The sequence below is a fragment of the Saccostrea echinata genome, unplaced genomic scaffold (genome assembly GCF_033153115.1).
Source record: "Saccostrea echinata isolate AGI-Se365-2 ecotype Australia unplaced genomic scaffold, CSIRO_AGI_Sech_v1 ptg000033l, whole genome shotgun sequence".
Lineage (NCBI taxonomy): Eukaryota > Metazoa > Mollusca > Bivalvia > Ostreida > Ostreidae > Saccostrea > Saccostrea echinata.
Genome location: NW_026889782.1, coordinates 25,057,144 through 25,065,199, shown reverse-complemented (window position 1 = coordinate 25,065,199; position 8,056 = coordinate 25,057,144). Strand labels below are relative to the sequence as shown.

Here is an 8,056-nt window from a genome sequence, read left to right as displayed (position 1 = left end):
AGGTACAATGTGAACAAATCTGTATAATATAGTAGACCTTTTGCATTAGTATTTTTTACACCCGTAATCAAAGATTCAGGGGCATATGGTTTATGCCTTGTTTGTCTGTCTGTTTGTTCTCAAAAAACTTAAACCTTGTTGATAATGTGCGATTGGTTGGAGCTATGGGTTTCATATTTCACGTGTATTCCTTGTGACAAGACCTTTCTTTGGGTAAACATTATACAAGTATATAATAGTATGTCTTAAAGGTGACACATAGGTCCATCGTGCCAGGTGTTTGTAAAAAGTGATATAATTGTAAGTGATTATCTATTTTTTTAAACACATGTCACTATAATAAATAAACACTACTACTTTTATTTGATCTCTTTGAGTTTGACCCACCTTTGCAAAATTTTACCAAATTTTTACCTTAGCTTAGCCATTACTTCTGAACAGTCGCTGTTGGTGTTAGTGCTTTCATATTTCACATGTATTTCTTGTGACAAGACCTTCCCTTAGACGCCATTATTTTGACCTTGATAATTGACTTACTTTAAAAAAAAAACTTTAACCTTCACCGTAACTTTTCAACAATTAGTGCTAGGACTCTCATATTTTACAGGCATATTCCTTGAGACAAGACCTGCTTTTAGGTAACAACATTTTTGATACCTTGACCTTGGACTTTACATTGTAACTTGCATTTGAGAAACTTTGTCCTTCACCATAAGCTTCTATTAGGGGACATCATTGTTTCACAAACAAATCTTGTTTTTTTTTATTCATTTATGGCTAAGTGGAAATTTTGATTTTCTAAGATCTCTCCTCTATTTTCATTAATGTAGACCTGAATCATGTTCAAAATATAGGAGCTCCTCTATTGGTCATATAGTAGCTCCCATATTTTGAACATGTATTTTCAATGTTGGTGAACAGTATTTAGGTCAATGATTATAACATGTATATGACAGAACTCCAATAAGTCAATCCGGCTTTTCCAACATGCCTTCCTGTGCATGTTTGTCATTCAAATCCAAGACAACACCATAAAAAAAAATCATCACAATTTATTATCCCTTTTCATATAATTTTAGTACATTCCATCTCCCACCCCGCCCTGAGTGGCAATTTTTGGTCTTGATTTTTCGACAATGAGTAAATATTACAATATAATCATGTACCTCTTGTCACCAAATGGGTAGGTTAATAACACATCATTACCAGATAACTTTAAATAAAATAAATGTGCAAATTACTTTCAGGAAAATGGCAAAGAAACTATTTGCAAAATATTCAAATAGCAAATGCCTCGATTACTTTGGTATGCATATATAAAAACTTAACAAGAAGCCCAGGGGCCACCTCGCTCACCTGAGTACTGTGGCTAGGAAAAAAGCAAAAATCAGTTTAGTATTGAAAAGCTCAAATGCACAAGTGGTTCCGACCTACCCCGAAAAAGGGGGAGTATGATTTGAACAAAATTGAATCTACACTAACTAAGGATGCTTACATATTTTTTTACTGTGACCTTTTTTTCCTAAAAGTTTGAACTTTCATTGTGGCCCCACCCTACACCCAGGGGGTCATGATTTGAACAAACTTGAATCTACACTACCTGACAATGATTCCATGTGAGTTTCATCTTTCCTGGCTCATTGGTTCTAGAGAAGAAGATTTTTTAATGGTGCCATTAAATTTTCGCTATTTTGTAATTATTAAAGTTTACAATGACAACCAGAGACAATGGACAGATTTTGATCAGAAAAGTTCACTTGAGCCTTCGGCTCAGGTGCGCTAATAAATTCAATCAAGATAAATGCAGAAATTCAAGTTTTTTTTTAAGCATGCAGATCCTAGTTCATCAGCGGTAAACTGAGACATGGATGTGACATTTTAAATGGAGTATCAAATGGACATATTTCAAATAGAAATTTATCAAAAATGCATCACTTCAAATGGAGTGTCAAATGATGTCAAAAGGACAAATTTCATGTACAAATTAATCAGGAACAACACATGCATTCTTTCATCAAGAATTCTCTGAAATTCGCCAAGACTCTTCTTTCTTCAAAGTTATTCACATTGCAATTTTTTTGTCCAGACCAGTACACTCTTCTATCGAGATTTCTCTTGATTTTTAACAAGGCTGTGTTATCTTCCCATTGCAAGATTTTTGTCCATAGGTCTTAAACTTATGACGTGCTCAAAGTCTATCAGGGTGAAGTTAAGACTCCAACATCAAATTTATGGTTCCTGAACCCTGAAAAATAACATTCAAAACACAATTAGAGTTTTTATAATTATCGTGCATAATCAAGGGGACTGGGTAGGATGGAGAACTTTTTTCATGATAAGTATGACAAGTGGAAGGCTTTCAATGTGACAGCAAATTGGGTATTCCTTGTGTGAACAGAACTGGCATTTCTTACATGAATTAAAAAAATTGTCCATTTGCAAGAGTTATTTCCCTTTATGGAAAAAAAACCCTCCCCATTGTTCTCACTATATCCTTTGTAACTTGCCTGTAAATTTTTAAAAAATCTTTAAATTCCTTTTGACAATTTTATACCGTATCTTTATTGGCAAAGTATGGCCCTAAAAAAAACAAAAACCAAAAAAAGAAAAAAAAAACAAATCGTAATGAACATACACTACGCTATTTTGCATAGAAATGACTATGGTCAAATAAAAATCCCATGGGCCACATTGCTCACTTGAGCTCTTTGGCGTTCAGTATTGAAAAGTTAAAATTCATACTGGGTCCGAACTAATCCTAAGGGGAGGGGAAGCAGGCATGATTTGAATTCACTTAAATCTACACTAATTGATGATGTTTTCTATTTCTTTGATTAAGGCCTAGATAAAAAAAATTGTGTGTTTCCGGTTCCCCGACCAACCCTAAAATATATGAGCCGACCCTGAAAAATTAATCCGCTGATATCTTTCCGAAAGTAAACAATTCCATTTTCACTATTAGAGATCCAAATCTCGATCACTTCGGTGTTTGGGAAAATGCATATCCTATACACATTAAACAGAAATGCCATTAGTAAGCCAACTTTTGGGAAAAAGAAATGAACTCTTTGTTTTTCTCATTTTGTTTATTGTGAGAGTTGAATTTTAACTAATAAAATGTTAAAATAAAAATTGCCTACCTACCTTTTTTTTCTCGGGTTGGAATATGAAACATACTATTTATTTATCTTGGCCTAATCATGGACTTAGAAGATTTTTAATTATCTTTCCTTTGTATTCTTGTGTAAAATTTTGATTGTCCATTGTGGCCCCATCCGAAACGTTGGGGTCATGATTTAAACAAATATGAACCTACACTACCTGAGGATTGTTCCACATGTTTTTCTTTCCTGGCCCAGTGGTTCTTGAGAAGAAGATTTTCAAATGACACTCACCAAACTTGTTCTTAATTATCTCCCCTTGGCCCTTCATTTGAATAAAATTAAATCCTCTCCACCCAATATTACCTTGTGATAAATTGGGTTGATTTCTGGACAAAAGCTTTGAAAAGTTGAAAATTTAGAGATGACACACAACATTTATGTATGATAGACAGATGCAAGACACGCTTTGATTAGAAAAATTCACTTGAGCCTTAGACTCAGGTGAGCTATATTGTAAATAATTAATTATTAAGTAGATGTCTGTTTTAAACATATCAAAAGAGTGTTAATCTAAATATAGCACCTACTATATTATGTACATCCTAAAATTTATATTTACTGCAGAATAAATTTTAAAAAATCTCAATGTAAAAATTGGCAAGTACCTATTACATTTTCTTACCCCCCCCCCCTCCCCTGGGTAAATCTGCCAATGTAATAAATGAATAATTTCTTAATTCTTTTTAACCATAATTGTCCTTTTTACCTCTGTGTCATCCATAATTCTTTGAGTGGAAAATCTTTTTCTTTCTTTACAACACTGATTTCTTACTTTAAAACCTGCCTCTAAAAATCAAGACTCTTTGTTGCTCCTAAAATTAAATGTGCAAATAATTCAAAAACTATAGCATCATTTCTTTTTCTCATGGTGACTGATGATTGAACAAAAAATGTAGAATTTCTCATATTTAGAATTTGTCAATTGACTCTTTTAATGGCAGTGGCTAGAAAAACAAGTGAAATTTTTTTTTGTTCGAAATGTCATTGAGCAATGTCTTTGGCATGATTGGAACAAATTTGAAACTACACTACCTGAGGATGCTTCCATATTTCTTTCACTAATCATGGCTTTAGAAGATTTTTATAGATTTTTTCCCCCTACAAGTGGGTACTTTTCTTGAGGCCCCACTCTACCCCCAGGAGTCATGATTTGAACAAATCTGAATCTATACTACCTAAGGATGCTTCCATATAAATATCACCAATCATTGCTTTGCTGATCTTGAGAAGAAATTTTTTTAAAGATGTTTCCTATGTATTCTTTTGTAAAAGTTTGATCATCCATTGTTGCCCCACCCTAACCCCTGGGGTCATAATTTAAACAAATTTGAATCTACACTACCTGAAGGTCTTTCCACACAGGTTTCATCTTTCCTGGCCCAGTGGTTCTTGAGAAGATTTTAAAAGATGCCATTAATTTTTCACTAATTTGTAATTACATCCCTTTAGAAAAAGGCATGGCCCTTCATTTGAACGAACTTGATTCCCCTTTACCCGGGGATACTTTATGGCAAGTTTGGTTGAAATTGGCCCAGTAGCTCTTGATAAGAAGTCGAAAATGAGAAAAGTTTACAGACGGACAAAATGTGATCAGAAAAGCTCACTTGAGACTTTGGCTCAGGTGAGCTAAAACCAAATCCAACACACGAGTGTTGCCTGATTGTGTTTAGTGATTTGTGGCAGTTAACTGCATAGGCGTCGGAACCGGGGGGAGGGGTGGGGGGCTAGGGGGGCTTAGCCCCCCCTTTTTTTGCAAAGATAGACATAATATAGAAATTGAAAATTGGGGTTTACCTTTTTTCGCTGGTTTAGCCCCCCCCCCTTTTCAATTTGCTTCCGACGCCTATGAACTGGTAGTTAATTAAACACACCGGATAAAATATAAAAATTAACAATAACATAGCTCTTGCTCATGTTAACAAACATAGGGTCGCCTGCGTGGCACAGTGGTTAAAGCATTTGCTTTAGAGTCGTGGAGTAAGGAGTTGATCCATACGTCCATAGGTACACAGATACTTCGAACTGGTTTCTTCGGAAGCCGTAGTTCAATTACAATATGCTGACAGCTGATTTCTGAGACATTTCCTTTATCGAATGAATGTAAATCACTTACTTGTACATTAATATCACAAAATCATCTTTATTTACCGGCATACCGCCTGACTTTCACTGGCACTGCCGCACTGTTGATACTAGCACATGGCCTTGAGTCACGTGATTATCTTCGGCAGACAAACGTTACCTTTGTCAAGCGTCCAAATAATAATCTTTCTCGAAATTGGTGAACGATAATAATTGTGCTGTGCATCAGAATCATACAAACGTTTGATTTTGTCAAGCGTCTAAATAATAATGTTGCATCTTTTCTGGTCGAGATTATTATTGTTGAATATTATAATTATTGTATGATCGATGTGGAATATAATTGTTATAATTTTGAGGCGAAATAAAAATAATGTGTACACATGGACAGACAAGATTATAATTATTAAGTAAGAATAATTATTATAATTTTGAGGCGAAATAAAAATAATGTGTGTAGACATCGACTGACAAGATTATAATTTTGAAGCGAAACATAATAATGTGTCCACTTTGACTGGCAAGATTATAATTGTGAAGTGTGAATAATTATAATTTTAGGACAAAATAAAAATAATGTGTACACGTTTGACAGACAAGATTATAATTGTTGCTGGAAAAATAATAATGTTGTCAAAAAGCAAGTTTTTTTATTTTTGGAAAAGGTAATTATTTTTGGGTATAATTATATAGGAAAAAATAATAATAATATGGGGGTACCCTACGTCTTTCCATAATTTACAACTGTCTATTAAGAAACCATTTAAACCTTAGATGTAGAACTATTATTTTTTTGTATGTCATGTAAATGTTGATGTTGGATTTTCATCATTTTCTGAGACTTTTTCTCATTATCGATGTGTGTGTGAAAAAAAATCTACAGAGATTATAACGTTCAATGTTAGCGCAATTGCTATCATCTTTTGTTATAAAAGGCAATATAAAGACTATCTTTGGGGAGGACCAATCTGGAAAAATAATAATGTGAACGTAAGAGAGTAAATAATTTTTAAATGATATGTACGTTTTTCTGTATAAGTACATGTAATTATTATATGAAAAGTGACCTCTCTCAGGAACACCACCTACACCAGAATGAAGTAGGGCACATCCTTCACAAGTACACGGTAACACCCACAACCACTTTCAGGCACCCGTCTTATCCAATCTCTAACAGAACCCTGAATAAAATGAAAAATCTTATGTAATGTTATTAGAATTCTAAAAAAAAAAATTTTAAAAATATGTAAACACAGAAAATTAATGTTAGATTTTTTTCCTTATAAGGAGAAACAATATTTATATTTTTCAGACCACTTTCTATCATGGGGTAAATTTTAAAAAGAGTAAATAATTTTTCAGAGGTATCCACATTTGTTTTTGTTTAATTCACTTTTTTCACATGGATATTCATATTCAGGTAAACACCCCTGTCTCTTTTTTGTATGTCAGATAATTCTTGATGTAGAATGAACACCACTATGTAGCTGTTATAGCTTTTAAAAAAATGTACCTTTTAAACGAGATTTTTTTAAGTAGGTAGTTAAATCTTTTTTGACATGTACATTTTTTTTTCTGTATCATTCGCATTCCATAATTTCATGAAGTGCTATATTCATGTTCAGTTAAACACCCCTTTCTTTTTTGCATGTTTATGTCAAGTAGACTTAAAAAAAAGGTTATATCGTTTTGACATGTTCATTTTCTGTATCATTCACTTTCCATAATTTCATGGTTGTATGCATTTAGACATGTTCATATAGAGCATATTTAAAGAAGGATTTATACAATGTTCAGGTAAACACCTTTTTTGTATGTCATGTAAATGTTGATGTAGGGTTTTCATTATTTTCTCATTATGGCTCAGGTATATCCAATGCAAATTATTTTTGTTTTAGTCTTTTTTAAATAAATTATGTAACCCCGAACTAAACCATAAACTTCAAGATTGTTCAATGCTTAAAGAAGTAGATATTCGTAGAAATAGTCCCCCCCCCCTCACACAACTTCACACACAAACGAAACAAGTTACGCTTGCTAAATTTTGAAATTTTTGAAAACTTTATGAGGAAGGGTTGTTTGTAATATGAAGGTCAAGGTCATTTTATTTAGAATCCAAGACATTAAACAAAACTTCCTTTGTTAACAATTAGATAAAAATGATAGAGAGGAAAAGGGGGGGGGGGGTAATACATGTCATTGTCTTCTTTATTTGAAACAAGAGGCCCAAGGGCCTTAACGGTCACCTGAGTATAATACAACAATTTAGAGGATCCATAGAGTATAAAATTAACTAAGAGGTGAAGCTTTGTTGCCCAAAAGCAAGAAAAATAGGGTGATCAGGATCAACAAAATAATTAGTCTACTGTTCATTAACAGTTCATAAATTAGGTTCTAATCTGTTCCCCATTCATCACTATCACCATACAGTATATTGACAAATTATCAGTGATTCTGTACTATTTTAATTCCTTGATGAAATCTCTTACATTGGACTCTCATGGTCTTTGATGAACATTGAATAAGATAAGTTATTTTTGTCTCATTTTTAGCTCTACTGGTCAGAAACCAGAAGAGCTTATGCGATGGTAAGGTGTCCGTCGTCCGTCCGTCTGTCTGTCTGTCCGTCTGTCTGTAAACAATTTTTCAAAACGCTACTCCTCCTACAGTTTTGGTCTGATTTCAATATAACTTGGCACACAAGTAGATTACACCAAGATAAATAATTTAGTGCATCAGTTTTTGATTTCGATGAACGGTGTTGCCGTGGATACTAAAAATAGAAATTTCTGTGAATTTCCTTTAAAACT

General features: G+C 33.4%; 1 long non-coding RNA gene across 1 annotated transcript; it reads right to left on the bottom strand.

Annotated features, from left to right (window-relative positions):
• Positions 1-2,136: 2,136 nt before the first annotated feature.
• On the bottom strand, positions 2,137-3,930 carry LOC133198787 (uncharacterized). The gene is made up of 2 exons (XR_009722584.1): positions 3,871-3,930; positions 2,137-2,245 (listed from the first exon to the last, which is right to left on the bottom strand). It is a non-coding gene; the product is annotated as an uncharacterized LOC133198787 (long non-coding RNA).
• Positions 3,931-8,056: the final 4,126 nt, after the last annotated feature.